The sequence below is a fragment of the Saccopteryx leptura genome, chromosome X (genome assembly GCF_036850995.1).
Source record: "Saccopteryx leptura isolate mSacLep1 chromosome X, mSacLep1_pri_phased_curated, whole genome shotgun sequence".
NCBI lineage: Eukaryota > Metazoa > Chordata > Mammalia > Chiroptera > Emballonuridae > Saccopteryx > Saccopteryx leptura.
The window spans coordinates 59,453,750-59,461,812 of NC_089516.1; positions in this window are offsets into that span (position 1 = coordinate 59,453,750).

Here is an 8,063-nt window from a genome sequence, read left to right on the forward strand (position 1 = left end):
TTGATTTTAGAAGCAGAAAATAGGAGAGAGAGAGAAAAAGAAACATTGACCTGTTTCTGTATGTGCCCTGACTTGGGATTAAACCAGCAACCTTGTATATCAGTACAATGCTCTATGAACCAAGCTATCCAGCCAACACACACAAAAAAACCCTTTTTAAAAATATTAATTAATTTTTTAAATTACAATTTACATTCAGTATTATTTTGTCTTAGTTTCAGGTGTACAGCATAGTGGTTAAAAAATCAGTTCTTTATAGAGTGGTTTTCTTGATATATCCAGTACCCACCTGGTATCATATGTAGTAATTACAAAATTAATGACTATATTTCCTATGTTGTGTTTACATCCTTATAACTGTTCTGTAACTACCAATCTGTATTTCTCAATTCCTTCACCTTTGTCACTCAGTCCTTCAACCTACTTCTCCTCTGACAATCATCAGTCTGTTCTCTGTATCTATCAGCCTGCTTCTGTTCTGTTTATTTATATTGCTCTTTAGATTCCACATGCAAGTACATCATATGGCATTTGTTTTTCTCTGAATGATTTATTTTACTTAGCATAGTATCTTCTTGGTCCATTCATAAAGAAGAGAAAACATTTTTGTGTTTTCTAAGTTTTCTTAGTTTATTTTAGTGAAGTTCTTAGGTAAAATAAAAACTTTACTGAACTAAAAATTGAAAAATCTAGACCCTCTCCTTATTTTCACAAAGAATAGATACCTAGTGGTATGTGTTTCTATTTTTCAGTGCTGCAATATTTCTGAGTTATTTATAAGACAGTATTTATGTTAGGTACTAAATAGATTTTAAATTTTATAGACATTATAATCAACCATCAAATCAATGACTCTCATTAAAAAGTCTCTCTTTTATTACCATTAATTTCACCTGTTTGGATGTCCTTCTTAAAAATTTATCTAGTAAAAGAACAACAGTTATATAGATTAGATAAATTTGTTTGACTGCTTCAAAATCTGACTAGATTAATTTTAAAAAATTAACGTAGTGTGACCTTTATTCTTGCATCATCAAACATCAAGTAACAATGCTTATTTATATTCATATTTTATATAAAAAATGTATAATACCTGTGCACCAAATTGATTAAATTTGAACAAATAAAACTCAGCATTAAACAATTTAGCAAATGTCTATTATATTATTTTAGATATTTACCTTTGGAGATTGAAAGAAAGCATTTTAAGGAAGAATCAGAGTCACAAAATTTTATTTTCAGAGGTGTGAATACTTCTGGATACAATCTGGGCAACCCACGGCACTTAGAATAAAACAGTGTTTGGAAAATTGAAATCAACTGTTGAAAATAGCATAGGAAAATATGAAATTATAACAAGTATAACTTGTGGACATTGTATAATTTTAATTATGGTCTATTGTTTTTATAAAATTTCAGGATTTTTCTTGAAGAGACTTGGTGTAGAAGGCAGCTGCAACAAAAGCATTTAAATTTACTTCTAAAAATAGATTTCAAGTCCCAAATCAAATTTACAAAGTCAATATACATAAGTGAGGTTCTCCAAACCTGAGATTCAAAGACTTGATTATACTAATATTTAAAACAATTCATTAATTTACATATTTTGCTTGCTTAGTTACTTTTGTTAAGTTTTAAGTGGTATATATGTAAATGTACTTATGAATATAAATGATTAAAGAAACATTTTAGTAGTGAACTGGTTTTATTTTTGAAAGAGAATATTGTAGAAAAAATATTAAATTTAAAACATTGCATATGATAGAAAAATAGTAAAGGAAAAAATAATTTGGAGCATGGAACTCATTTTTGCTTAAGTCTTTTAAAAACCTTATGATGTGGGTGTCTTTACAAATTAATTCAAATCTACATAAACTTAAGGTACTGAATTGTAATCCAAATTCTCAGTAACTCTGATTTATTTGATGTATATTTTAGTAAACTTTGGCTCTTAATGGAACAATATTTATAAAAAAAATGTTTAATCAGAGTTCTAGAAATTGTGTCTTTTGTCAGTTTTTATTTATATATGTTTTGCTTACATTCTAACTGTGGTAGGATTTACCATTCCTCTCAAAGTATTGATCTGCTTTCTTGAACAGTGGCATTTATGGATTACAACAATCTAGGAAATTGTAATGTAAAATATAACAAAGCCTCATTGGTGCCATTGTATGTAAAGTTTTTGATAGGGCTTGTCAAGTAAATGAACAAAGGACCTATGGAGAGCTTTAGACAGTAAACCAAATGATAGACTTAATATCAAACTGACATATTTAGTGTCACTCAACATTCTAAAGACAATCTGCAATGTTTTGTGAGGACCTAATTTGACTTTCAATATGGATAAAAGAGAGAAATAAATTATTATTCATAAAAGTCATTAAAGAAAACTTCACCCATGCATTTTTCAACCAGAATTCATTGTAAAATTTTTGTTATAAGACAAAAACTTGACATATAAGACTAATGATTTTTGACATGAGTTGGCATACTTCCCAGAGTAGAAAATAGAAAACCTGTCATGATTTTCTCTCACCTTTATGAGAGAGTAAAACCATCTTAATCCTCCATAATAAACAAGAGTTAGGATCATTTTAATTGAATCACAACTCTGTTTAGGGATTATTTTTATAAAACTGAAACAAGATGTTTTAATTTTATGTGATTTAGTTTCTCTAACTACAAAGAATACAATTATGTATTATACATCATCCTTACATATAGGCTGTGAGGATTAGCAAAGAAGGGATTGATACAGCCTTTAAACATAGAACATATGATAGCAATACTCAATAACATGAAAACAGTAGTTTATGATTATGGTGCAAAGATATTTCTGGTACACTATGTATAATATGAAAATAAAATCAGAAAAAAATATTGTATTTGAATTGAATATATTAAAAATTCAAATGATTGCATACATGTGTATAAACTTAACTAGAATGTGTATGCATTGAATTGTTTTAAATAAAAATTTCCTTAAGTCAAAAAGAAAATCATGTTTTAAAACTGAATGATTGAAAAATAACTTCTAACATTGGATGTCACCCTAAAATACATCTATTGCCATTTTTTTTGCTTATAAAATTATATATATGGCATTCAAAATTCTGCACAATGTTGGTACTCTGTTTTACCTATACTTTTAACACAATATACTTATAAGAACCTTTCTACTGTGATTCCTGAGGACATTTCAAAAAATTATGAAAAATGGTTCATCTTCCTGCTGGATAGTCATATTTGCTGACAATAATAGTTGTTCCACTTAAATTTAAGGAGCTAGAACAATCTCAAACAAAATGTAAAATCAATAGCTCATGCATTTTTTATGGAACATACTAGCTAAGCCAAGTACTAGAGATGAAAGAGATCAAAATAGACTAAAAATATGGTTATTTCTCTTTTGGTGTTAAATATTCTTTCCTAAGTGACAAGGTTGTGATCTAGCCAAGTTTTTCTGTAAAATGAATTTATGTTAAGTGAATCTTCCTGTCCAACGGACTTCCAATAGAAAGTTAAAATAAATTCTGGTTATTAAACAAATTCTCATTGACTTTTAGATATATTAAAATTATCCAGAAACATGCAAGAGATGTCTGAAAGATGTATTTATACATGAAAAATTATTAATTTCTGGTAATGAATCAGTGGTTATGTTATATGCATATAGTATCTGAGTTTCTGGACAATAAGGAGAGGTAATTTGAATTTTATTATTTTCATTCATAATAATATTTACCCTCAAATTGAGTTTGCAATGATACATTCTGTGCAAGAAAATAATAATGCTCTAAATTCAGAATAAGTCAGGGAAAGAAAAAATGGTAAGATTAAATATTAAAATAAAACAAGGTGCTTCTGGTAACTTGAGAATCTGTCTCATAGACTGTTCTATTCCTTATATAATGGCTTGACAATTGACTTCCAGTGTGTATATTTTTAGGATATACATTAAATGGTGTCCCTGTATTCTTCATAAGTATCTGTTTCAACACTAATAATTGCATGAAGCTCTTTCTTAGCCTCAAATCACGTTAAGCATTTTTATATTATGCTGACAATTTTTTTCTACATTCTTCATATCACTTGAAATTATTTACCTCTTCAATGTACCTCCTGAGAACATACATGACTTTTTCTTTATAATTTGCTTGGAAAGGAGACAAGTAAAGTAGTTAAGTAAAATTCTAATACACTCCCTCCTTGCTGAGTAAAGAAAGTTTCAGAAAAGACATACTGAAACTGATGGCTTTTCTCCCAAAGAAAGACATGTTAATTGATTTTCAGTGATATCATCATTAGGACATATTATCAAAATTGTGTTTTTAACCTCGACAGAAGATTTTAATGATGCTGAGGCTAGCAAAATGTTGAGTATTAGCTATCTTCAGCAGATCAGTGTGAAGCTATATACACATTTATTTAATGATGCTTCCTGAAAAACTAGTAAACTTAGATATCAGTCAATTAATATATTATTTTAACTAATGCAAATGATATTAGAGTCTTTAGCTGAGCATAATGCCTTGAGTAATTTGCTAACATTAAGTAGTGGCACTTTTGAAGGTAAAATTCAAGACTGCTTAATTTCTTGAAGTTTAGAAAACAGTATCATAAGTCCTCATTGAACAAATTACCTATGCATAAAATATGCATTTGTAATTAGTTTAATATTTATCAATATAAATTCTGGGCATAATATAAAGAGTCAAAAGCACTAAAGTGACCATGAAGATAAAGAGATGTCTCATGAGCCATCTCTTCAAAGCAGTCACTATCTGTTCTTTTATCTCTTGATTTTTGTATTTATTCCACATTTCTGATTAATATTTTAATTGTTGTATTTGTATTTTCACCTGGATATATTATATATTAATTTTATTTTAATCGTGGATGAGAATTTACCTCTCTTGTTCTGCTTCATAATTTTTTAATATTTTCTTTATAATATTTTTGCTTTTTTATTGATTTAAATTTACTGTGTTTACATATAATAGATTCAAGTTTTCCACTAAATACATAACCCCACCCCTGTGTTCTCCTCAACATCCTCCTTGACTCCTCCCCCCAATGCCCTCCCCCCTCTTTCCCTCCAGGATTTGCTTTACTGCTCTCTATAATGCTCTGTTATGTATATATATAATTTCATCAATCTCTTTCCCTTCTCTGATCCCATCCTCTCATCCCCTTTCCCTCTGTCTGCTTTCCCTCTGGTCCCTCTGATCTCACCTCTACCTCTATTTGTCCCTCAGTTCACACTGTTCATTGAATTCCTCAAATGACTGAGCTCATATGATATTTTTTTCTCTGCCTGGCTTATTACACTTAGCATAAAATTTCCAAGTCCATATACATTGTCGCAAAAGATAAGATTTCCTTCTTTTTCGTGGCCCCATAATATTCCATTGTGTATATATCATGGTTTTTTACTCCACTTGTCCACTGATGGACACTTGCGCTGTTTCCAGAACTTGGCTATTGTAAACAATTCTACCATAAATATCGGGGGTGCATTACTACTTTTGAATGAGTGATTTGGTGTTCTTAGAATATATTCCTAAAAGTGTGATGGCTGAGTCAAAAGGAAGTTCCATTTTTAATTCTTTGAGGAATCTCCATATTGTTTTTCACAGTGGCTGCAGCAGTCTGCATTCCCACCAGCAGTGCAGGAGGGTTCCCTTTTTGCCACATCCTCGCCAGCATTTATTATGTGTTGTTCTGTTAATAAGCACCATTCTGACCGGTGTGAGGTGACATCTTATTGAGGTTTATAATTTGCATTTCTCGAATGATTAGTTATGTTGAACATTTTTTTCATCTGCCTATTGGCCATCTCTATGTCCCCTTTGGAGAGGTGTCTATTTATTATTTTGCCCATTTTTGACTGGATTTTTTACCGTCCTGGTGTTGAGGCTAATAACATCTTTATAAATTTTGGTTATTAACCACTTGTCAAACCTATTGTTGAATATGTTCTCCCATTGTGTGGTTTGTCTTTCTATTTTGTTTGTATTGTCTTTAGCTGTGCAAAAACTTTCTAGTTTTATATAGCCCCATTTGTTCATCCTGTCTTTTATTTCACTTGTTCATGGAGATAAATCAGCAAATATATTGCTGCGAGAGATGTCAGAGAGCTTACTGCCTATGTTTTCTTCTAAGATGCTTATGGTTTCACGACTAACATTAAAGTCTTTTATCCATTTTGAGTTTATTTTTGTGAATGGTTTAAGTTGATGGTCTAGTTTCATTTTTTTGCAGGTATCTGTCTAACTTTCCAACACCATTTGTTAAAAAGACTGTCTTTACTCCATTGTATGCTCTGACCTCCTTTTCAAATATCAATTGTCCATAAAGGTGTGGGTTTCTTTCTGAGTTCTCTATTCTGTTCCATTGATCTATATGCTGTTCTTATGCCACTACCAAGCTGTTTTGAGTACAATGACCTTGTAATACAGTGTGTCTTGTAATATAATGTGATATCAGAAAGTGTATTATCACCCACTTTATTCTTCTTTTTCAAGATTGCTGAGAATATTCATGTCCTTTTTGGGTTCCATGTAGATTTTTGAAATATTTGTTCTATATCTTTGAAGTATGTTATTGTTATTTTAATGGGAATTGCATTAAAATTATAAATTGCTTTGGGTAATATAGACATTTTAATGATGTTTATTCTTTCTATCCATGAACACGGTATATGCTTGCACTTGTTTGTATCTTTCTTGATTTCTTTAATCAATGTTTTGTAATTTTCTGAGTAAAATCTTTAACATTCTTGGTTAAATTTACTCATAGGTACTTTACTTTTTTATTAAAATAGTAAAGGGGATTGTTTCCATAATTTCTATTTTTGACAGTTTATTGTTGGTGTATAAAAATGCCTCTATTCTGACCAGGCGGTTGCGCAGTGGATAGAGCGATGGACTGGGATGCAGAGGACCCAGGTTCAAGACCCTGAGGCTGCCAGCTTGAGCACCAGCTCATCTGGTTTGAGCAAAAGTTTACTAGCTTGGACCCAAGCTCACTGGCTCGAATAAGGGGTTATTCAGTCTGCTGAAGGCCTGTGGTCAAGGCACATATGAGAAAGCAATCAATGAACAACTAAGGTGTTGCGACGCGCAACAAAAAATAATGATTAGTACTTCTCATCTCTCCATTCCTGTCTGTCTGTCCCTATCTATCCCTCTCTCTGACTTTCTCTCTCTGTTTTGTAAAGAAAAAAAAATGCCTCTAATTTCTGAATATTAATTTTATATCCTACCACCTTGATAAATTCATGTTTCAGGTCCAGAAGTTTTTGACAGATTTTAGGCTTCTCTTCTTACAGTATTATACCATCAGCAAGAAATAATAGTTTTAATTCTTTTTTCCAATTTGAATGTCTTTTATTTCTTTTTCTTATCTGTTTGCTTTGGCTAGGACTACCAGAACTATGTTGAATAGGAGTGGTGAAAAGGATCATCCCTTCCTTGTTTCTGATCTTAAAAGGATTGTTTTTAATTTTTTCACATTGAGTATGATTTTGATTATCGGTTTGTCATAGATAGCTTTTATCATGTTGAGGTATGTTCCCTGTATTCTCACTTTGCTAAAAGTTTTGATTGTAAATGGGTGCTAGATTTTATCAAATGCTTTTTCTGCATCTATTGATATTATCATGTGGTTTTTCTCCTTCCTTTTTTTTATGTGATGAATTGCATTGATTGATTTGCAAATATTGTACCAACTTTACCTCGCCAGAATAAATCCCACTTGATCATGATGTATGATATTTTTCATGTATTGCTGGATCAGGTTTGCTAATATTATGTTGAGAATTTTAGCATCTAAATTCATCAGGGATATTGGCCTATAGTTTGCTTTCTTTGTATTGTCTTTGCCTGGTTTTGGAATCAGAATTATGCTCACCTAATTAAAGGGATATGGAAGTCTTTCCTCCTTTTGAATATTTTGAAATATCTTGAGAAAGACAGGACTTAGTTCTTCTTTGAATATTTGGTAGAATTTGCCTGTGAAGCCACCTGGCCCAGATATTTTGTTTCTTGGGAGTATTT